General features: G+C 38.2%; 1 long non-coding RNA gene across 1 annotated transcript in view; it reads right to left on the bottom strand.

Moving 5' to 3' along the window:
• LOC110740880 overlaps positions 1-23,077 on the bottom strand; it is a 57,588-nt gene extending 34,511 nt beyond the window's left edge. Inside the window, exon 1 of the long non-coding RNA XR_004176526.1 lies at positions 21,838-23,077. This is a non-coding gene — a long non-coding RNA (uncharacterized LOC110740880). The remainder of the gene's footprint in view (positions 1-21,837) is intronic.
• Between the last annotated feature and the right edge of the window lie 859 nt (positions 23,078-23,936).

Here is a 23,936-nt window from a genome sequence, read left to right as displayed (position 1 = left end):
GTTGCTAAACAACCAATGGGCCATAGAAGAAATCAAAAAGGAAATCAAAAACTACCTTGAGACAAATGAAAATGGAAACATAGTATACCAGAACTTATGGGATGCAGCAAAAAGCAATCCTAAGAGGGATATTTATAAGAACAAATGCCTATATCAAAAAAGAGGAACAATTTTAAATAAAAAATCTAATGTTATGCCTCAAGGAACTAGAAAAAAACTAAATCCAAAGTTAGAAGAAGGAAATCAATAAAAAAAAAGGTCAGGAATAAATGAAATAGGGATTAGAAAAACAACACGAAAGACTGAAGAAACTGAAAATTTGTTTTTTGAAAAGATAACCCAAATTGACAAACATTTAGGTAGACTAAGAAAAAAAGAGGGATAATTCAAATAAATAGGTAAGGTCAGAAATAAAGGGGGGGGCATTACAATTGATACCACAGAAATACAAAGAATAATAAGAAACTACTTCAATAATTATATGCCAGCAATTTGGATAATCCAGAAGAAGCTGATTAATTCCTAGACACATACAACCTACCAAGATTGAATCCTGTAGAAACAGAAAATTTGAACAGACCAATAACAAATACAGAGATTGAGTCAGTAATTTTACAATAATCTCCCAACAAAGAAAATTTCAGGACCTGATGGCTTCGCTGGTTAATTTTATCAAACATTTAATGAAGAATAAGTGCCAATCCTTCACTCAAACTCTTTCAAAAAACTGAAATGAAGAGAACAAATCCAAACTCATTTTACAAAGCAAGAATTAAACCTTGATACCAAAGCCAGACAAGGACACTACAAGAAGAGAAAATTACATACCAATATCCCTGATGAACATAGATGCAAACATCTTAAGTTACAAGCAAACAGGACTTAACAGCATATTAAAAGGCTCATACACCATTAGAATTTATCCCTGGGATGCAAGGATGATTCAACATACACAAATCAATAAATATGATATACCACATTAACAGAAAAGTATAAAAATCACATGGTCATCACAATAGATGCAGAAAAAGCATTTGAAAAAACTCTGTATCCTTTATGATAAAAAAACTTCTCAACAAATTATGTATATAAGTTTTTCAACATAATAAAAGCTACATGTGACAGTCCCACAGCTAACATCATACTCAATGATGAAAAGTTGAAAGCTCTAAGATCAGGAACAAAATAAGGACGCCCCCTCTGTTGAAATGGCTGTTATCAAAAAGGCAAAAGATAACACGTTGGTGAGAACGTGAAAAGGATCCCTTGTACACTGTTGGTGGGACAGTAAAATGATACAGCCATTATGAAAAAACAGTATGGAAGCTCCTCAAAAAATTAAAAACAGGAATACATATGTTCCAGCAATCCCACTTCTAGGTATATAGTCAAAGATAATAAAATCAGTATCTTGAAGAGATTTCTATATTCCAATGTTCATTGCAGCATTATTCACAATAGGCATGACATGGAATCAATCTTAAGTGTCCAACAGCAGATGAATGGATAAAGAAAGTGTGGGGTTTGTGTGTATATGTGTGTGTATGTTTGTATATACTTCTTTTTCCATATATCAAGTGTGTACTATGGAATACCATTCAGCCTTAGAAAAAGAAGGAAATTCTGTCATTTGCAACAACACGAATGAACCTGGAGGACACCATGCTAAGAGAAATAAGCCAGTCATAGAAGTTAAATTCTACGTGATTCCAATTGTCTGAGGTAGCTAAAAAAGTCAGACTCATAGAGGCAGAGAGTAGAATGGTGGTTGCCCCAGGGCTAGGAAGCTGGGGAAATGGGGAGATGTTGGTCAAACAATACAAAGTTTCAGTTACGCAGGATAAACAAGTTCTGGAGATCTAATGTACAACATGGTGAGTATAGTTAATAATAATGTATTGCATACTTGAAATTTACTATGTGAGATCTTAAATGTTCTCCCCACAAAAAGATAACTATGTGGGGTGATGGATATTAAGCTTCATTGTAGTCATCACTTCACAATGTATACATACATCTCAATATCACGTCATACACCATATGTATATACATTATATACATTTTTGTCAATTGTACCTCAATAAAGCTGGAAATAAATAATGGTAACTGTGAGGTTATGTATGTGTTAATTAGCTTGATTGCAGTAATAATTTCACAATGTATATGCATATTAAATCATTACATTCTATACCTTAAACACATATATTTTTGTCAATTATATATCTCAATAAATCTTGGGAAAGATTATTTTAATTTTTTAAAGTTCAGATAAGTAACAAAACATATGATTTTCTTTCCCCTCCAGAATAACCAAATTTTGATTTTTTTCTAACTCAAATTATACTGACATTTCCCAAATTAGGTCCAATGTAAAAATACACATTTATAGGTATAAGTAAATAGTCTCAAAAGAAACCAGAGTTGAAGAAAAAATGTTTATTATGGGTATTGTCATCTATGGGTACACAGGAGCTTAAGGTTCAACATGCATATGAGTGCTTTCTATCTAAAAACCTTTTTCTAAGTATAGATTTTCCGTCCTTTCAAAGAAAAAGGGAAAATATTCAAGGATAGGTGGAGTGAGATTAATCATCTTTGGTCATTTTAAGAGTGGTTTACTCCTTGCTTTTAAATAATTTGCAAATAAAAGCAAGAGAGTTTGGTTAAACTTCCAGTTCCCAAAAATAACTGATCGTAAAACTATTTTTTCTGTCTTCCTCTAAGCTCAGAATACTTTCTTACTAATCCTTTTATCACTTTTCCAAAGCCATTTACCCACCAATAGACCCCAAATCTGAGAATTTGAATTGACAATATATTATCTGTGACCTAGGCTTTAGTGCCACTTAGTGTTCAAATGATAGAATTACCGCAAATCAAACCAAATCTGGCATCGTTTAGTCTACTGCAGCCTCAAAATATCTCCTCAGGATTTACAGACATTAATTTGAGACTTCTGATTCCTACCTGCTTTACTCTGCCTGATATGTATGAGAAAGATAGGAAACTGAGCATATACTAGATACCTGTCAGGAGTTAGCTCATACGAAAGCAAGGAATGAGTGCCAGATATCTTTTTTTGTTCTTTCTCAGCTTGAATCATCTAGTACTGTGCCACGTCTCCAAATATAAATTGACTTACTGAAAGAAGAGGAGAGAGGGACATCATTTGTTCCGGGGAGGGGAGGTTTCACGAATTCAGGAACGAGACCTAACTAATAAGTCCCATATTAACAGAAAATTAACATATCAATAGAAGTTTATGAACAAATACCACCAGTTATTGAGAACTAGATTATGTAATCTCAATTCTGTTAAATAATATAAGGTAAAATAAGCAAGCCGGCATCTTCCATTTCACACAACAAATTTTGTGACAATTTTGCAAAATTTTTATTCTGTAGAAAAGAAAATTTTGAAGGATGAACACTGGTATATTTTATTACCAAGCAATGAATTTCAAAGCTAAACACCGGATACTCACGGACATAAAGATGCCAACGATAGACACTGGGGACTACTAGAGTAGGGAGGGAGGGGGACAACCAAAAAACTACTGGGTAACTATGTTCACTACCCAAGGGATGAGATGATTTGTGCCCCAACCTTAGCAGCATACAATACACTTATGTAACAAAGAGGCACATGTAACCCCTGACTCTAAAATAAAAGTTAAAATTATTGTTTAAAATTTTTAAAAATTGGAGAAGCTTTTCTAATAAAAAACAATATAAGAAATATATTAGAAAGAATATAAATTGGCAAATATGAACAGGAAGAAGTTAAAGAAAAGAAATAAAGATAAAACTATGGCCAAAAAATGAGTCAAAAAAATTTCACATGGAAATACTAAATAAAACATCATTCAAGTTTACCTGGGAATAACATTATGATAACTACCCATTAGAAGACTAAAATAAAGATCCACCATGTACTATTCATTAGAAATTTAAAAAGTATGGAAAGATCAAAATTTTTCTCTTGCAAATCTGTGATTATGCTTTTTTAAAATCTTACATGCAACAAGAAGTAAATTAAAGAAATTTTCTGGTAACCTTTTTTTTTTTTTTTCCCCCAGGTGGAGTCTCCCTCTCTGTTGCCCAGGCTGGAGTGCAATGGTGCGATCTCAGCTCACTGCAGCCTCCGCCTCCCAGGTTCAAGTGATACTCCTGCCTCAGCCTCCTGAGTAGCTGGGATTACAGGTGCCCGCTGCCACGCCCAGCTAGTTTTTGTATTTTTAGTAAAGACAGGGTTTCATCATGTTGGTCAGGCTGGTTTCAAACTCCTGACCTCAGGTGATCCATCCACCTCGGCCTCCCAAAGTTCTGGGATTACAGGCATGAGCCACCATGCCTGGCCAGTAACTTTTATTTTTTTAAAAAATAAAATTTCTTTACTGTAGAAAATTTGGAAAATTAAAAATAAGACCCATCATATTCTCACTAACTAGAGAAAATCACTGTTAATATTTTTATAAAAACCTTTTCAGTCTTTTATCAATACAATAATGTACAACTTTTAAGTGGAATCTTATTGAGTTAATGATCTGATTTATTCCCTTAACACATAAAATGCCATCAAAAATCTTTATTTATTTATTTATTTATTTATTTTGAGGCAGAGTCTCACTCTGTCACCCAGGCTGGAGTGCAGTGGCACGATCTTGGCTCACTGCAACCTCCACCTCCAAGTTCAAGTGATTCTCCTACCTCAGCTTCCTGAGTAGCTGGGACTACAGGGACGTGCCACCACGCTTGGCTAATTTTTGTATTTTTAGTAGAGACGGGGTTTCACCAGGTCAGGCTGGTGTTGAAGTCCTGACCTCAGGTGATCCACCTACCTCGGCCTCCCAAAGTGCTGGGATTACAGGTGTGAGCCACTGCACCCTGCCCAAACAACTCTTTAAAATACCACTTTAAACAACTACTGGCATTCCATTTTATAGATGTATGCTAATTAATCAGTCTTCTATTGTTGAACATTTTGGTTGTCTACAGTTTCTAGCATTATAAACAAATATTGAGTTAATATCTTCATAACTAAATCTCATATATACACAGTTATTTTCTCAGGATTAATAACTAAAAATTAAATTGCAAGGTTAAAAACTATAACTGGGTTTTAAGGGATTTTGTGGGTAATTTTCCCAATGAAAGGATTTATCAATTGTCTGGTTTTTCCATATCTTGCCAAAAATGAACATAACCATTGTTTAAAATTTTTGTCAGTTTGATAGACAAAATGTTCTCTAATTATTTTCATTTCCATTATTTTATTTCCAGAGAGAAAATAAATATTATATGTTTACTAGCTGCTGGGTGTCTTTGTAAATTGCTTTTTCTTGTCTCTGGCCATCTGTAAGAATGGAGGGAAATGTAGCTTAGTGGTTAAGAGCATAGACTCTGGGGTCAGACAACCCAGGTTTTACTCTTTCACTCATGACTAACTCTAAGACCTCTTTAAGCCTTAACTTCTTTATCTATCTATAAAATAAAGATAATAACAGTACCTAGCTCTCCAGATGAAAAGATGATCTAGTATGTACAATATGCTCTTATATTTTAAGAGCTCTTTATAAGAAGGATTTTCACCCTTTGTTCACCATATGTGTTGCTCCCATTGTTCCGAGTTGTCAGTTGCCTTTCAATCTTGTTTATAGTGGATTTTGGCAGACAGCTTTAAATTTTTTGTAGTAAAATCTATCACTCTTTTCTTCAGGATATTTGCCTTTGGTATCATGCTTAGAAAGGCAACAGATTTAGAGAAGGAGTAAAGATAGTACAACTTTTTCAGGAAAGCAAAATATATCTGGCATGTGTATTGTGAATAAGATAAAAATCCAACATTCCTCTTCTTATGCACCTCTACTAAGCAAGCACCATTTTTAAATAACGTCAGTCTGAAAAAGAAATGCACAGAAATCACAATGTCAAGTCACTACACATACAACTTCCAATGATCATGGCCTATTGAGTTCCCTAGTGGGCCTAGATCTTTATCTTTGCCTTAAATAAGAGGGATATAAATATACATATAGACATACCATAGCAAATTAAATCAAGTTCCTCTTTTTTTAACCAATTTCCCAGAAGACTGAAATATTTATAATGAAATTATTCATTCCATAAATCAAGGAAGTAACCAGAATCAATCACATCTGATATAATCTGGCATGTGAGTACAAATTGATTTACCCTACCCTCAGCAAATATAACAAAAAGACTTTCAAAGTTTAAGGAAAATAAATCACTAATAAATTAGCAATGTACTGATCATTTGAACCAGGATAATGTTTTCTTTCCAGCAAAGGACAGTGCACACAAGCTGAAATACCAAACTATAAGCTGAAATACTAAACAATGACCTGATTCTTATCCATGTCACACACAAGAGCATTATTTATCATGGTCTAGTTACAGGGACAGTATTTAATCAACTAATGTCTCTGAATTAAAACTATAAGCAGCTAAACATAATTGAAATATAATAATTTTTCAAATTTAGATTAATACTATTTGAATTTTAATGCCTAAAATATCTTAATAGTTAAACAATTTTTGTGATAAGTTGAAGTTCAATCCAATATTATATTTTTATTCCTAATTCATATAGCAGTTCAAACCAAATAGTTACCACTGGCCATATACAGGACATGTTTTTACTTATTACAAGAAATTGAATTCAAGTTTGCCACTTTGGAAACACTAACAGTAGCAATAGATTATGCTACATTTTAAAAAAACACACAAAGAATTATTCTTGAAATCTCAGTATTCCTATTGTGCAGATATTTGGAACAATTGTTTTCTTCTTTCATAGCTATAAAATTGTGGTTAAAAAACAGAATCATAGAAAAGGCTACTGGTTTTCTCAGGGTCACAAAAAAGTAAGTAATAGCATGTCAATGATAAATTTTTCTTAGTCTGCTACTCTATCCACCACAGTATGTAATTTCTGCCATAAACATCTTAAAATATGTAGAAAGTCATAAGAATTGCTAATACTGCTTTTCAGCACTGTCATATTTTGTCCGCTGAGCCAAACATACCAGATGTCTTTAAATAAAAGATTTAGACAGCATAAAAATAAAGTGTTATTGTATATGGGCTTTTTAAAAATACACCAATACATTAGGGATATCATAAGGTTTGAATACATGCTATTCCAGAAGAGAGAAAGTTTACAGATACTAATACTGAAGGCAAGGAAAGATAATGACCATAGATGCAAATGAGAGTAAGAAAACAATGAAAATTAGCATAACACTCTGCATGATAAAAATTATTTTATTTATTTTAACATAATGAGCCAGACCATATATTCCCATTGATATGGTTTGGATCTGTGTCCCCGCCAAATCTCATGTTGAAATGTAATCTCCAGTGTTGGAGTGGGGCCTAGTGGGAGATGTTTGGATTGCGGGGGTGTATCCCTCATGAAGTATTTGGTGCCATCACCTTGGCACTGAGTGAGTCCACACGAGATCTGTTTGTTTAAAAGTGTATGGCACCTCCAACTCTTTCTCTCTCTTGTCCTGCTCTGGCCATGTGACATGCCTGCTCCCACTTCACCTTCTGCCACAAGTAAAAGCTCCCTGAGGCCTCCCCAGAAGCCAAGGATACTTGTACAGCCTGCAGAACCAGAAGCCAGTTAAATCTCTTTTCTTTATAATTACCCAATCTTAGGTATTTTTTATAGCAATGCAAGAATGGCCTAATACACCAGTTTCCTGGGTAAAATATGAGTATTTCATTTCCTAAAATTAATATAGTCCCATCAGTGTATAATTCTAGTAGATTCTATGAAAAGCTATTGTTGATAAGTAGGCTGAAATGACTGTAAAGGGATGAAGGAACTGTGATGTGACTATGAGGATTAACTGGATGTTACTACATTTAAACACACACTCACAACTAGTGAAAACAGAACTGTCTGTGAGAGCAGATTTAAAACAATAGCTTCATCCTGAGCTCCACTTGTGCATCTGTTACATTTACACATTTCTATCTAGTAACTCTAGATGTTTAGCCAAACATCTCTCTCCCCTATTTCTAGTCACAGATGTAATACAGGAATAGGTAGAAAGGAAAAGATAGATGAAGGCAGAGTGGCAAGTCTTACATCCAACACATGTAAAAGGATGTTAAAAGATATGTGTAGACATAGATACAAACATTAAGAAGTCATTATTTTATTTACTTTTATTTTTTGACCTCTAAACTTTTTATTGGGTTCCTGCTCCCCAAAGGGTACCCTGTTTCTGCTGACTCAGTGCCTCAGAACTTTGGTGTTGTTGGTCTCAGACACCACTTTGCCATCCACTGTCCTGCAGGCCATGGTCTGTTGGATGGTTTGCATGGAATTGCAACCTAGAGAACTTCTACTCATACTTCAGGACACAGTTCACTTATTACAACATGTAATAATTTGCTTATTTGGGTGTTGGCCTCTAAAAGACTAGATTTCAAGCTTCTAATAAGCAAAAATTAATCTTACATATCCTTGTGTTCCTAGCACCAATCACACTCCTAGGCATACAGTGTTGAATTATAAACATTTGTTGAAAGATGGCCGAATAGGAACAGCTCCAGTCTCCAACTCCCAGCGCGAGTGACACAGAAGACCGGTGATTTCTGCATTTTCAACTGAGGTGCTGGGTTCATCTCACTAGGGAGTGCCGGACAATCGGTGCTGGTCAGCTGCTGCAGCCTGACGCGAGAGCTGAAGCAGGGCAAGGCATCGCCTCACCTGGGAAGCGCAAGGGGGAAGGGAAGCCCTTTTCCTAGCCAGGGGAACTGAAACACACAACACCTGGAAAATCGGGTAACTCCCACCCCAATACTGCACTTTAAGCAAACGGAAACACCAGGAGATTATATCCCACACCTGGCTGGGAGGGTCCCAGGCCCACGGAGCCTCCCTCATTGCTAGCACAGCAGTCTGCAATCTAACCACAAGGCAGCAGTGAGGCTGTGGGAGGGGTGCTCGCAATTGCTGAGGCTTAAGTAGGTAAACAAAGCCGCTGGGAAGCTCCAATTGGGTGGAGCTCACAGCAGCTCAAGGAAACCTGCCTGTCTCTGTAGACTCCACCTCTGGGGACAGGGCATAGCTAAACAACAACAACAAAAAGCAGCAGAGTCCTCTGTAGACGAAATGACTCTGTCTGACAGTTTTGAAGAGAGCAATGGATCTCCGACACGGAGTGTTGAGATCTGAGAAGGACAGACTGCTTGCTCAAGTGGGTCCCTGATCCTCTGAGTAGCTCAACTGGGAGACACATCCCCCACTAGGGGCAGTCTGACACCCCCACACCTCGCTGCCACAGGGTGGAGTACACCCCGAGAGGAAGCCCAGCAAGAATCAGACAGGCATACCGCCGTTCAGCAATATCTATCTTCTGCAGCCTCTGCTACTTGACAACGGCCAAACAGGGTCTGGAGGACTCAAGCACCCTCCCAACAGACCTACAGCTGAGGGTCCTGACTGTTAGAAGGAAAGCTATCAAACAGGAAGGACACTACACCAAACCCCATCAGTATGTCACCATCATCAAAGACCAGAGGCAGATAAAACCACAAAGATGGGGAAAAGCAGGGCAGAAAAGCTGAAATTCAAAAATAAGAGCGATCTTCCCCCGCAAAGGAACGTAGCTCATCGCCAGTAAATGGATCAAAGCTGACGGAGAATGACTTTCACGAGATGAGAGAAGAAGGATTCAGTCCATCAAGATTCTCAGAGCTAAAGGAGGAATTACGCATCTAAAGAAAGAAACTAAAAATCTTGAAAAAAGAGTGGAAGAATTGATAGCTAGAGTAATTAATGCAGAGAAGGTCATAAACGAAATGATGATGAAAAACCATGACACGAAATAATGCGACAAATGCACAAGCTTCAGTAACCTAATTGGATCAACTGGAAGAAAAGACCATCAGCGCATTGAGGATCAAATGAATGCAATGAAGCGAAGAGAAAACCTAAAGAAAAAGAAGAAAAAGAAATGAACAAAGCCTGCAAGAAGTACATGGGATTATGTAAAAGATCAAATCTACGTCTGATTGGGGGTGCCTGAAAGTGAGGGGAATGGAACCAAGTTGAAACACTCAGGATATCATCATCCAGAGAACTTCAACCTAGTAGGGCAGGCACAACATTCAAATCCAGGAAATACAGAGAACGCCACAAACATACCTCGAGAAGAGCAAGCAACTCCAAGACACATAATTGCCAGATTCACCAAAAGTTGAAATGAAGGAAAAAAATCTTAAGGGCAGCCAGAGAGAAAGGTCGGGTTATCCACAAAGGGAAGTCCATCAGACTAACAGCAGATCTCTCTCAGCAGAAACTCTACAGGCCAGAAGAGAGTGGGGCTAATATTCAACATTATTTTAAAGAAAAGAATTTTCAACCCAGAATTTCATATCCAGCCAAACTAGTTAAGCTTCATAAGTGAAGGAGAAATAAAACTTTACAGATAAGCAAATGTTGAGAGATTTTGTCACCACCAGGCCTGCCTTACAAGAGACCCTGAAGGAAGCACTAAACATGGAAAGGAACAACCGATACTCAGCCATTGCAAAACATGCCAAAATGTAAAGACCATTGAGGCTAGGAAGAAACTGCATCAACTAACGAGCAAAAATAACCAGTTAATATCATAATGGCAGGATCAAGTTCACACATAGCAATATTAACCTTAAATGTGTGTCGGACTAAATGCTCCAATTAAAAAGACACAGACTGGCAAACTGGATAAAGAGTAAAGACCCATCAGTCTGTTGTATTCAGGTGACCCATCTCACATGCAGAGACATATATAGGCTCAAAATAAAGGGATGGAGGAAGATCTATCGCTGTAAAATGGAGAACAAAATAAAGCAGGGCTAGTAATACTAGTCTCTGGATAAAACAGACTTTAAAACCATCAAAGATCAAAAGAGACAAAGAAGGCCATACATAATGTGGTAAAGGGATCAATTCAACAGAAGAGCTAACTATCCAAATATATATGCACCCAATACGAGCACCCAGATTCATAAAGCAAGTCCTTAGGAGACTTACAAAGAGACTTAGACTCCCATACAATAATAATGGGAGACTTCAACACTCCACTGTCAACATTAGACAGATCAACGAGACAGAAAGTTAACAGCGCTATCCAGGAATTGAACTCATCTCTGCAGCAAGCAGACCTAATAGACATCTATAGAACTCTCCACCCCAAATCAACAGAATATACATTCTTCAGCACCACACGCACTTATTCCAAGGGAAGCAAGCACTCCTCAGCAAATGTACAAGAACAGAGCATGGTAACAACCGTCTCTCAGACCACAGTGCAATCAAACTAGAACTCAGGACTAAGAAACTCAATCAAAACCGCTCAACTACATGGAAACTGTGAACAACCTTGTTCTGAATGACTACTGGGTACATAACGAAATGAAGGCAGAAATAAAGATGTTCTTTGAAACCAAATGAGAACAAAGATAAGAAAAATACCAGAACTCTGGGACACATTTAAAGCAGTGTGTAGAGGGAAATTTATAGCACTAAATGCCCACAAGAGAAAGCAGGAAAGATCTAAAATTGACACTCTAACATCACAATTAAAAGAACTAGAGAAGCAAGAACAAACACATCTCAAAAAGCTAGCAGAAGGCAAGAAATAACTAAGATCAGAGCAGAACTGAAGGAGATAGAGACACAAAACCCAAAAAATCAATGAATCCAGGTAAGTGTTGGTTTTTGAAAGATCAACAAAATTGACAGACCACTAGCAAGACTAACAAAAGAAGAAAAGAGAGAAGAATCAAACAGACACAATACAAATGATAAAGCGATATAAACTAACGAATTCTCAAGAGAGAAATACAAACTACCATCAGAGAATACTATAACACCTCTACGCAAATAAACTAGAAAATCTAGAAGAAATGGATAATTCTCTCTGACACTACACTCTTCCAAGACTAAACCAGAAGACAGTTGAACTGAATAGACCAATAGCAGGCTCTGAAATTGAGGCAATAATTAATAGCCTACCAACCAAAAAAAAGTCCAGACCAGATGGATTCACAGCCGAATTCTTACCAGAGGTATAAGGAAGAGTTGGTACCATTCCTTCTGAAACTATTCCAATCAATAGAAAAGAGGGAATCCTCCCTAACTCATTTTATGAGGCCAACATCATCCTGGATAATACCAAAGCCTGGCAGAGACATTGGTCAAAAAAGAGAATTTTAGACCAATATCCCTGATGAACATCAATGCAAAATTCTCAATAAAATACTGGAAAACTGGATCCAGCAGCACATCAAAGCTTATCGGCTGTGATCAAGTGGGCTTAATTCTGGGATGCGGCTGGTCTAACATTCGCGAAATCAATAAACGTAATCCAGCATATAAACAGAACCAAAAGACAAGAACCACATGATTATCTCAAAGATGCAGAAAAGGCTTTGACAAAATTCAACAGCCCTTCTTATGCTAAAACGCCAATAAATTCGGTATTGATGAATGTACCCTCAAAATAATAAGAGCTATTTATGACAAACCCACAGCCAATATCATGCTGAATGGGCAAAACTGGAAAAATTCCCTTGAAAACTGGCATTAAGATAGGGATGCCCTCTCTCTCACCACTCCTATTCAACATAGTACAGTTTCATTAGGGCAATCAGGCAAGAGAAAGAAATCAAGGGTATTCAGTTAGAAAGAAGAAGTCAAATTGTACTTATTTTGCAGATGACATGATTGTATATTTAGAAACCCCATCATCTCAGCCCAAAATCTCCATGATAAGAAACTTCAGCGAAGTCTCAGGATACAAAATTAATGTGCAAAAATCACAAGCATTCTTATACACCAGTAACAGACAAACAGAGAGCCAAATCATGACTGAACTTCCATTCACAATTGCTTCAAAGAGAATAAAAATACCTAGGAATCCAACTCAGATGTAAAGGACCCTTCAAGGAGAACTACAAACCACTGCTCAGTGAAATAAAAGAGACACCAACAAATGGAAGAACATACCATGCTCATGGATAGGAAGAATCAATATCGTGAAAATGCAGCCATACCGCTCCAAGGTGTTATTTATATAGATTCAATGCCATCCCCATCAAGCTACTCAAAGACTTTCTTTCACAGAATTGGAAAACCGCTTTAAAGTTCATATGGAACCAAAAGATTCGCATTGCCAAGACAATCCTAAGTCAAAAGAACAAAGCTGGAGGCATCACGCTACCTGACTTCAAACTATACTACAAGGCTACAGTAACCAAAACAGCATGGTACTGGTACCAAAACAGAGATATAGACCAATGGAACAGAACAGAGTCCTCAGAAATAATACCACATCTACAGCCATCTGATCTTTGACAAACCTGAGAGAAACAAGAAATGGGAAAGCGACTCCCTATTTAATAAATGGTGCTGGGAAAATTGGCTAGCCATAAGTAGAAAGCTGAAACTGGATCCTTCCTTACTCCTCACGAAAATTAATTCAAGATGGATACCGAGACTTAAATGTTAGATCTAATACCATAAAATTCCTAGAAGAAAACCTAGGTAGTAAATTATCTGTGACACAGGCATGGGCAAAGACTTCATGTCCAAAACACCAAAAGCAATGGCAACAAAAAGCCAAAATTGACAAATGGATCTCATTAAACTAAAGAGCTTCTGCACAGCAAAAGAAAATACCATCAGAGTGAACAGATAACCCACAGAATGGGAGAAAATTTTTGCAATCTACTCATCTGACAAAGGGCTAATATCCAGAACCTACAAAGAACTCAAACAAATTTAGAAGAAAAAAACAAACAACCCCATCAAAAAGTAAGTAAAGGATATGAACAGACATTTCTCAAAAGAAGACATTCATATAGCCAACAGACACATGAAAAAATGCTCATCATCACTGGCCATCAGAGAAAATGCAAAATCAAAACCACAATGAGATACCATCTCATACCAGTTAGAATGGCGATCATTAAAAGTCAGGAAACAACAGGTGCTGGAGAGGATGTGGGAGAAATAGGAACATCTTTTACACTGTTGGTGGATTGTAAACTAGTTCAACCATTATGGAAAAACAGTATGGCGATTCCTCAAAGATCTAGAACTAGATGTACCATATGACCCAGCCATCCCATTACTGGGTATATACCCGTGTTGATTATAAATTATGCTGCTATAAAGACACATGCACACGCATGTTTATTGCAGCACTATTCACAATAGCAAAGACTTGAATCAACCCAAATGTCCATCAGTGACAGACTGATTAAGAAAAATGTGTACATATACACCACATGGAATACGCAGGCATAAAAAAGGATGAGTTTGTGTCCTTTGTAGGGACATGGATGCAGCTGGAAACCATCATTCTTAGCAAACTATCACAAGAACAGAAAACCAAAACACCGCATGTTCTCACTCATAGGTGGGAACTGAACAATGAGATCACTTGACCTCGAAGGGGAACATCACACACCAGGGCCTATCATGGGGAGGGGGCAGGGGGAGGGATTGCATTGGGAGTTATACCTGATGTAAATGACGAGTTGATGGGTGCTGACAAGTTGATGGGTTCAGCACACCAACATGGCACAAGTATACATATGTAACAAACCTGCACGTTATGCACATGTACCCTAGAACTTAAAGTATAACAATAATAATAATAAAAAAAATTTGTTGAATGATGAATGAACAAATATTCAATCAGGACTCGCAGAGTTTTTTAGGAGTGGTAGAATCTGTTTTTCTTTCCTCTCCTTTCTCTTCCTCCTCCCCTCAACTACCCCATTCTCATCCACTAAAACCCCTAACTTCAGCAGCAAATAAAAGATCTTTTCTATAAGACACATTATTCCAGGAAGATGAAATAAATGTACTTTTCCTTATTCCACCTATTAGGTAAAACTAAAAGCCCTGGACATAATATGTAAAGCAAACACAGGAAGTCTCTGAAAGGTGGAGAGAAGATTCCTTGCTAGGAACATCAAAACCCAAAGAACAACATGGTCGTGTGTTCCTTGGGATTCATTTTTGCCTAATATATCTGAGACCTGCAGCTGAAGAAGCCAGAAACAAGAAAATATCAACACGCATGGGCAAAATAGCCTGAACAAAAGCTTGTTCTCTCTAGCTGAAGGCCAAGAAAAGGGTGGCCTAGTCAGACAGAAAATTTTTAGACAAGAAGAACTCTATTCCAGCCTAACCCCACAGAAAAAGCTGTTGCTCCACTCTCATCCTGCCAATGAAGACCACGTGAGGAGCCTACATTTCCACCCTCATGAGACAGTAATGAGGTGCTCCAATACGCTCACCAGAGTGGTATCAAAGAAAGCCAAGTAGGGTGCCAGGACGTTCATCCCTCTAGCCAATAACATGATCTCCTCCTCCCTGCAGTGTGAGTAAAAACCACACAAGGAGCCAGAACTTCTGCCCCCATCAAGCAGTAATGAGGCACCCTCCTCACCCCACTGAGGTAGTGTTAGAGGAGGCCTACTAAAGAATCAAGACTTTCACCATCACCCAGCAATAATGAGGCCACCTCCACCACAGTGTCAATGGAGCCAGAATCCCCACCCTCACCCAGCAGTAATAGGTAGTTCCTCCCATTCAAGTGTCAACAAGGTCAATTGGAGAAACTAGACTTCCATTACGCATGATATTAACAAGGTGGCACCTCCCTCCTTCCACTACTAGAGTGGTGTCAGAGAAGGCCAGTCAAAATGGAAGGTTTAAATAAGATTTAGAGTCTCATAACATAATATGAAAATGTCCAGATTTCAATCAAAAATCACACATCATACTAACAACCAGAAAGGTCTCCACTGAATGAAAAAAAGTAATAGATGCCAGCAACCGATGACAAAGGTGCTAGAATTACCTAACAAATATTTTAAAGCAGTCATTATAAACATGTTTCAATGAGTAATTACAAACAGGCTTGAAACAAATAAAAAATAAAAAGCTTTAGCAAAGAAAAAGAATGTCGCAACAAACAAATGAAAGACATAAAGAAGAAGCAAATTGAAATTTAGAACTGAGATATAGTAACTGAAATTTTAAAAAGCTCAGTGAATAAGTTCAACAGCAGAATGGAGGAAATAGAGGAAAGAAATCATGAACAGAAAGAATGAACAATACAAATTACTCAATACAAACAACATAGAGAAAAAAGACTTGAAAAAAGTGAACACGCTTCAGGAACCTTTGGAAGCATTTTTTAAATGTAAAATTTGTGCCACTGAAGTCCTGGAAGGAGAGAAAAATGAGGGCAGGGATGAAAAAGTACTTAAAGAACTAATGGCTGAAAACTTCCCACATTTAGCAAGAAACATAAAACTACAAATTCATGAAGTTGAGTGAACCCCAAACAAGATAACAAAATAATACACAGGAAGACACACCATAATTAAAATTATGAAAACTAAAGACAAAGTGTTGAAAGCAGCCATGACACTGTACACGTAGGGGAAAACAATTTGAATAACAGTGAGTTTCTCCCTGGAGAAACCATGGAGGCCAGAAAGAAGTTGCACAGTATCTTTCAAGTGAAAAGAACTGTCAACCCAGAACTTTACACCCAGTGAAATTACCCTTCAGGAATTAAGGAGAAAGCAGTACATTCTCAGGTAAAGGAAAATTAGGATAGTTTTTCAAAAGTAGACCTACCCTAAAATAACAGCTTTTAAAAGCTCTCTAAACACAAATGTTAAAAGAAGGAAGCTTGGAACATCAGAAATGAAAAAAGGATGCAGCAACAGAAATATGAGTAAATAAAATGGGCTTTCCTTTGCCTCCTGAGTTTTCTAAATTATGATAGACCATTGAAACAAAAATTATAAGACTCTATTACATGGTTCTAAATGTAGATGTAGAGTACATGACAATTATAAACAAAGGAGAGGAAAAGGATGCAGGTAGCATTCATATACTTTACACAAACTGGTAAAACAATGATGCCAGTAGATTGTGATAAACTATATATGTTTCAACACCTAGAGCAAACTTTAAAAAAAATTATACAAAGAGATACACTAAAAAACACTATAAATAAAACAAAATGGAACACTAAAACTTGTTCAAACAACCCACTAGAAGACAAGAAGAAAACAGAGAGCTGAGAAAAGAGAACAAACATAAAAGAAAAAATATAGGGTAAATTTAAGTCCTGTTGAAATAGGAACAGTTCATGTGCCGGGGGTGTGGCTTGCTTCTTCATGACCCGCTGCTCGAAACCCCTAGGGATAGCAGGCAGACGGGTAGGTCATGGGGAACGTGGGCTCTTACCCTATGGCAGGGTCTAGGGGTGAATGTTTACAGCTCCTGAGGCCCCAGTGGGCATGTGTTACAGTGTGCTCTTTCAGTGTAGCCGTTCAAAAGCGGCTTGTGTTAACCAGTGCAAATTGCCTTATCGCAAGGACAGAGGGCTTTCTGTATCCCAGGGTCTTGCCTTAGTGTACCAGAAAAATCGGATCACACATGGACTTGGAGAATGACTGCAAGGTTTTTTATTGAGTAGTGGTAGCTCTCATCGAGGTGAATGGGGAGGCCCAGAAGGGGGATGGAGTGGGAAGGTGGTTTTCCCCTGGAGTTGGGGTGCCCAGCGGCCAGACTATCCTCCAACCACTCCAGCCAAATTCCCCTCAGGTCTGCATTGTTCTGCCAGTTGATGGCCCGCCAGCAACTGCTGGTGCCTGTCAGTGTGCTCTTCAGCCAATGTGTTCTTCCCAACGTTAAACCATTTGTGTGTTCTTCCACCAGTGTGATCCTCTCGACGTCCAGCCACTTGCATCTCTGCCCACCAGGGTCTCAGGGTTTTTACAGGAACAGGATGGGGGCATAGCAGGCCAGGTGGTCTTGGAAAATTCAACATTTGGGCACGAAAACAGAAATGCCTGTCCTTACGTTGGTCCATGGGCACAGGCCCGGGGATGGAATGCTGGCCAGGGACCCCAGCCTTCTCCTCCTAGCATTTCCCTGCTCCCTATCCCATATCACTAATGAAAAAAAATCAAAAAACAAAAAAACAGTGGATGAATAGATTTTAAAACAACAAAAACATACAGGCTAGGGGTAGTGGTTCATTCCTGTAATCCTAGTGCTTTCAGGAGGTTGAGGCAGGAGGATTGCTTGAGGCAAGGAGTTTGAGATCAGCTTGGGCAACATAGCAAGACCTCCATCTTTACCAAAAATATAAAACAAACTTAGCCCAGCATGGTGGTATGTGCTTATAGTCCCAGCTACTCGGGAGCCTGAGAGGGGAGGATCACTTAAATCCCTTGATCACTTGAGCAGTTTGAGGCTGCAGTGATCTATAATCACACCTCACTCCAGCCTGGGTAACGAGTGAGACTCTGTCTCTAAAGAAAGAGAGAGAGAGAAGACACAAATCACCAATATCAGGAATGAAACAGGAAGTTTCACTAAAGACCCTACAGCCACAAAAACGATAATAAAGAAATACTATGAACAACACTAGAAACATAAATTTGACAACTTAGATGTAATGAACCAATTCCCCAACAAACCCGAATCACCATAACTCACCCAATATGAAATACATAATTTGAAAATCTGTATCACTACAAAAATAATTGAATTTTTAACTAAAAAAAAAAAGAAATCTGCAGGCCTAGGTGGGTTCACTGGAAAATTTCACAAAATATTTGAAGAATAATAACACCAATTCTACATAATCTTTTGCAGAAAATAGAAAGGGAAGAAACATTTTCCAATACGTTTTATGAAGATAGTATTACACTTAGCCCAAAACCAAAGATAGGACCAAAAATAAAAAAAATAAAAACTACCATGTTAATGCATTGAAATAATATATTAAAGATGTTAATTCTCCCCAAATTGATGCATAGGTTTAATGCAATTCTTATCAGAATCTCAGTAGGTATTTTTTTTATATTTAGACAAGACTATTTTACTATTTATATGAATAATCAAAGAACTAGAATAGCTAAAACAATTTTTTAAAAGAAGAATGAAGAAGAATCAATATACCTAATTTCAGAACTATTTATATAACAATAGTAATCAAGACTAAGTGATATTGATCTACAGATACATACATCAATGGAATAGAACAGAGAACACAGAAATAGAGCCATATAAATATGCCCAAATGGTTTTCGACAGTAGTACAAAAGCAATTCAGGGACGAAAGACAGACTTTTCAACAAACTGTGTTGGAGCAATTGGAAACCCATAGGCAATAAAATGAACTTCAACCTAAATCTCACACTTTGTATAAAAATTAACTCAAAATGAGTTATATACATTAAAATAAAGTATAAAATAGTAAAACTTTTAGAAAAAAACCATAGGAGAAAATCAAGATCTAGGGTTAGGCAAAAAGGTTCTAAGATTTGACACCAAAAGCATAATCGATAAAAGGAAAAAAATGACAAACTGGACTTCCTCCAAATTAAAAACTTTTTCTCTTTGACATACAGAATGGGAGAAAAAATTTGCAAACTATGCATCCAACAAATGTCAAGTACCCAGAATCTGTAAGGAACTTAATTAAATTAATAAGTAAAAAAACAACCCCATTAAAAAATAGACAAAGTACATGAACTGAAAGTTCTCAAAGGAAGTCATACACACAGCAAACAAGCATATGAAAAAATGCTCAACATCACTAATCATTAGAGAAATGCAAATCAAAACCACAATGAGATACCACCTCTCACTAGTCAGAATGGCCATTATTAAAAAGTCAAAAAACAACAGATGCTGTCAGGGTTGCAGAGAAAAGGGAATGCTTATATACTGCTGGTGAGAATGTAAACTAGTTCAGTCACTGTGGAAAGCAATATATAACCAAAGGAATATCAGTTGTTCTACTATAAAGACACATACACTTGTATGTTTATCACAGCACTATTCACACAATGGTAAAGACATGGAATCAACCTAGATGCTCAGCAATGGTGGGCTGGATAAAGAAAATATGGCATATATACACCATAGAACACTACACAACCATAAAAAAAAGAATGAAATCATGTTCTTTGCAGCAACATGGATGCTGCTTGGGGCCATTATCCTAAACAAATTAATGCAGGAACAGAAAACCAAATACCACATGTTCTTACCTATAAGTAGAAGCTACACATTGAGTGCACATGTACACAAAGAAGGGAACAATAAACATTGGAGCCTACTTGAGAGTGGAGGATGGGAGGACAGTGAGAATGGAGGGGGGGAAACTATGTATTAGGTACTTTGCTCACTACCTGGGTGATGAAATAATTTGTACACCAAACCCAAGAGACACACAATTTACCCATGTAACAAACCTGAACATGTACTCCAAAAACTAAATAAAAGTTGGAGGCGTATCAGAATTAATGTACATTGTGTAATAAATTCTTGTACTCTGAGTTTTTTTAATGTTGCTCTTTGAAAGATTCTGTTACTAAGATGAAAACACAAACTATAGACTGTGAGAAAACATTTGCAAACCACATATCCAAAAAAAGATGATACATTAAATATAAAAAGAACTCTTAAAAACTCAGCACTTAAAAAAATCTATTAGAAAATGGGCAAAAGGGCCAGGTACAGCAGCTCACACCTGTAATCCCAGCACTTTGGGAGGCTGAGGCGGGCAGACCACTTAGGTCAGGAGTGGCCAGCATGGTGAAACCCCATGACCACTAAAAATACAAAAAAAAAAATAGCTGGGCATGATGGCAGGCAACTGTAATCCCAGCTACTGGAGATGCTGAGGCTAAAGAATTGCTTCAACCTGAGAGGCAGAGGTTGCACTCCAGCCTGGGTGACACGGTGAGACTCCATCTCAACAAAGCAAAACAAAACAAAACAAAACAAAACAAAAAACAGAAAATGGGCAATGGGCATGAAAAAACATTTCACCAAAGAGGATACACAGATGGCAAAGAAGCACATAAAAAGATATTCAATATCACCAGTTATTAGTGGCATAGCAAATTAAAACCATGAGATACAACTGCACACCTATCAGAATGTTTAAAATTAAAAATAGTGACAAAATCAAATGCTGGTAACAATGCAGAGAAACTCATACATACTGTATGGTACCATTTATATAACATTCTTGAATGATAATATTACAGAAGTAGAGAACATACTAGGGTTATTAGGGATTAAGGAAGGGGTGGGGAGCAGGAAGAAATTGGGTGTGGGTATAAAAGGGAAACATGAGGGACCCTTGTGGTGATGGAAATGTTCTGTATCATGACTGTATCAATATCAATCTCCCAATGTTACCCAATGGTTACATCTTATAAAACTATAGCATAATATCACAATATTGTAAGAGTAAGGGTACACAGGATCTCTCTGTATTATTTCTTATAAGTATACGTAAATGTACAATAAAATCCAATTTCTAAGTTTTAAAAAAAAAAAAATCATTTTTCTTAAAGAACTAGAATAAGGAAACAATAGTGAGTATCCCATAGTCAACAAAATACATTTCCTAAATATAGTGTTAAATCGAAGAATGATTAAACAACTAGGCAATTCCTATTGGTCTATGCTTCATCTGATGGATAGCCCTGTCTTGACCGTGCAGGTAATTAAAACCCAACCCAACATCCTTGTTTTGTGTCATGATGGGCAACGCAAGTTTAGTGTAAAGGGTCACAAGGAACCTTAGAGGTCATCCAATTCAACTTTTTCATTTTACAGAAGAAAAAATTGAGGGAAGATGGGTGACCAGATTTTATGAAATTCAGGGAAGATGGCTGACTAGATGTAGGTAGTATGTGCCTCTTCCACAGAGAGGAATCAGAATAGTAAGTAGATACTCACCTTTTGAAGAGATGGTCTAGGAGAGCATGCTGGGATTCACAGAGAATAGATGGGAAGCATCAGAAGTAAGTAGAGGATCTGAGGCATCTTGCTCAGCCAGGTACTCACTAAGAGCTGGGAGAGGCTTCTAAACACAGGGAAACAGGAAGAGAGAAACCCCAAGGGCTTAGCTTTTATGACCTTGACTACAGGGGAGACCCCTGACCCACTAGGCCCTTGAGCCTGACGTACAGAGCTGCCTAAAGATTTCACAGAGACATTGCTCCAGAAAGGAAACCCACATGAAATCCCACAGGCATCCAGGCCTAGAGCAGCCTCAGCAGGGTGCCACTTTGAGATCTTAGCTACAGGGGACCTACAGATGTGGCTGCTGCCACTGCACAGCTCCAAGCAGGGAAATGGGAGACTAGGTTCTCCCTTTCTCCTCTGGGAGGGTCTCTACTGCCCAGATGCAGTATGCTATTGAGACCGAGATGTGAGTGGCCGGTACTCTCCACAGCTTCCTGACCACACTGCCTGCCTGGGAGGGGCATCACCCTCTCTGGTCTCAAGCCCAAGGTATCATTTTAAGAGTTTAATGCTAAGTTAGGCCCCACCCTCGGGCCAAGTTCAAGTTGATGTGGTTGCAACCACCGCTTAGCCAAGGAGGGACAAGGAAACAAAGCTCTCTTACACATACCTAGAACAATATCCACTGCCTTGCCACAGGCTCCTATGAGACTGAGACTTGAGCAGACTACACTCTTCATAGCTTCTTCCCCATGCTGTTCACCTGAGGTGGGAGGGCCTACCCACTCTGGTCACCAGCCCACAGCTGGCACCATTCTGAGAGTTTAACAGTGAGTTGTGTCCTACCTTCGGGCCAAATTTGAGGTGATGTGGTTGCAGCCACCACCCAGCAGTAGGAGGGACAGGGAAACCAAGCTCTCCTAAAGACAATACCCACTGCCCTGCTACATGCAGCTGTGAGACTGGGGACTAGACTGCTGAATGCATTGCTGCTTCTAGGAACACCAACACAGACTGCTTAAGTCCCAGTAGGTTGCTCCACCACTGCTACTGCCATCACCCACACAATACCAACAGCAGAGGGACCTGAGAACCCACCCACACTCCTGGCCCGCTGCTGCCACTTATAGCTTCTAAGAAAACTACCTGAATGCCCAAGAATCAGCCCTCCAGGACCTGCAAAGACCAGAGTTGGTATAAGCTGTTCTGAGTCCAGAAAAAAAAAAAAAAAGGCACGTTGCCCCACTGCTGCCACCATGGGCCCTGCTCAGTTAGACATCCAAGTCCCCAGCAAAACTTCACTACTACTTCGACTAATAACTGTAATAATAAATGTACCCTAATCCATCAGGAAAATCACAGATACCACTGACCCTGTGTACTGTTGAAGAAGTCAACGCAAAGATCACACTATCACAGGCACCCACAATCAAAGCTAAAATATCCTGTTCAACCAACAATATACACACATCTTTAGGAAAAAATTCTCCCCTATGAAAATAATTTTCAAAAAATTGGAATGGGGCTTCCCTGTGGGGGTCATCATGGGGGTTTCCTGGGCTTTCAGCTCTTCCAAGACTGACATGAAAACTGCCAAACTCTGCCAAACTCGGAAATGGTGATTAGGAAACATGGGGATCTGGGAGAAACAACTGCAAAATCAGTATCCCCCTAAAGGAGCACCAGAAGAGGATGAGTGATATTCCATCCAAAAGAGAAGGCTGTCTTTATTGTATGAAGCCATTTAGATGATTAAAATTCCATTTGCCATATTGTAAGATGACAACACCAATCATACCTGCTAATCAAAAAGTTCAAGCAAGCTATACTCCCACAAGCTAAAAAAAAAGGGAGGGGGGGTGGTGACAAACACAAATTTAATTAAAGCTAAAAGGAGAGAGTTAGAAACGGAGAGTGAGTGAGGTAAGTAATACTAAGTTGATAAGGGGCAAACCAGAATGGACAATTAAGTCCTTTCCACTGCTAGCCTTGGTTTGGAAAGAGCAAGTACTACAAAAGCAGACAAAGACATCAACAATCAAATTCCTTCAAAATGTTAAAAAGTACTGAGCCAAAGAGTACTTTCCAAG

This window comes from Papio anubis, chromosome 10, assembly GCF_008728515.1.
Source record: "Papio anubis isolate 15944 chromosome 10, Panubis1.0, whole genome shotgun sequence".
NCBI classification, from domain to species: domain Eukaryota; kingdom Metazoa; phylum Chordata; class Mammalia; order Primates; family Cercopithecidae; genus Papio; species Papio anubis.
This window is presented reverse-complemented; position numbering and strand designations above follow the sequence as displayed.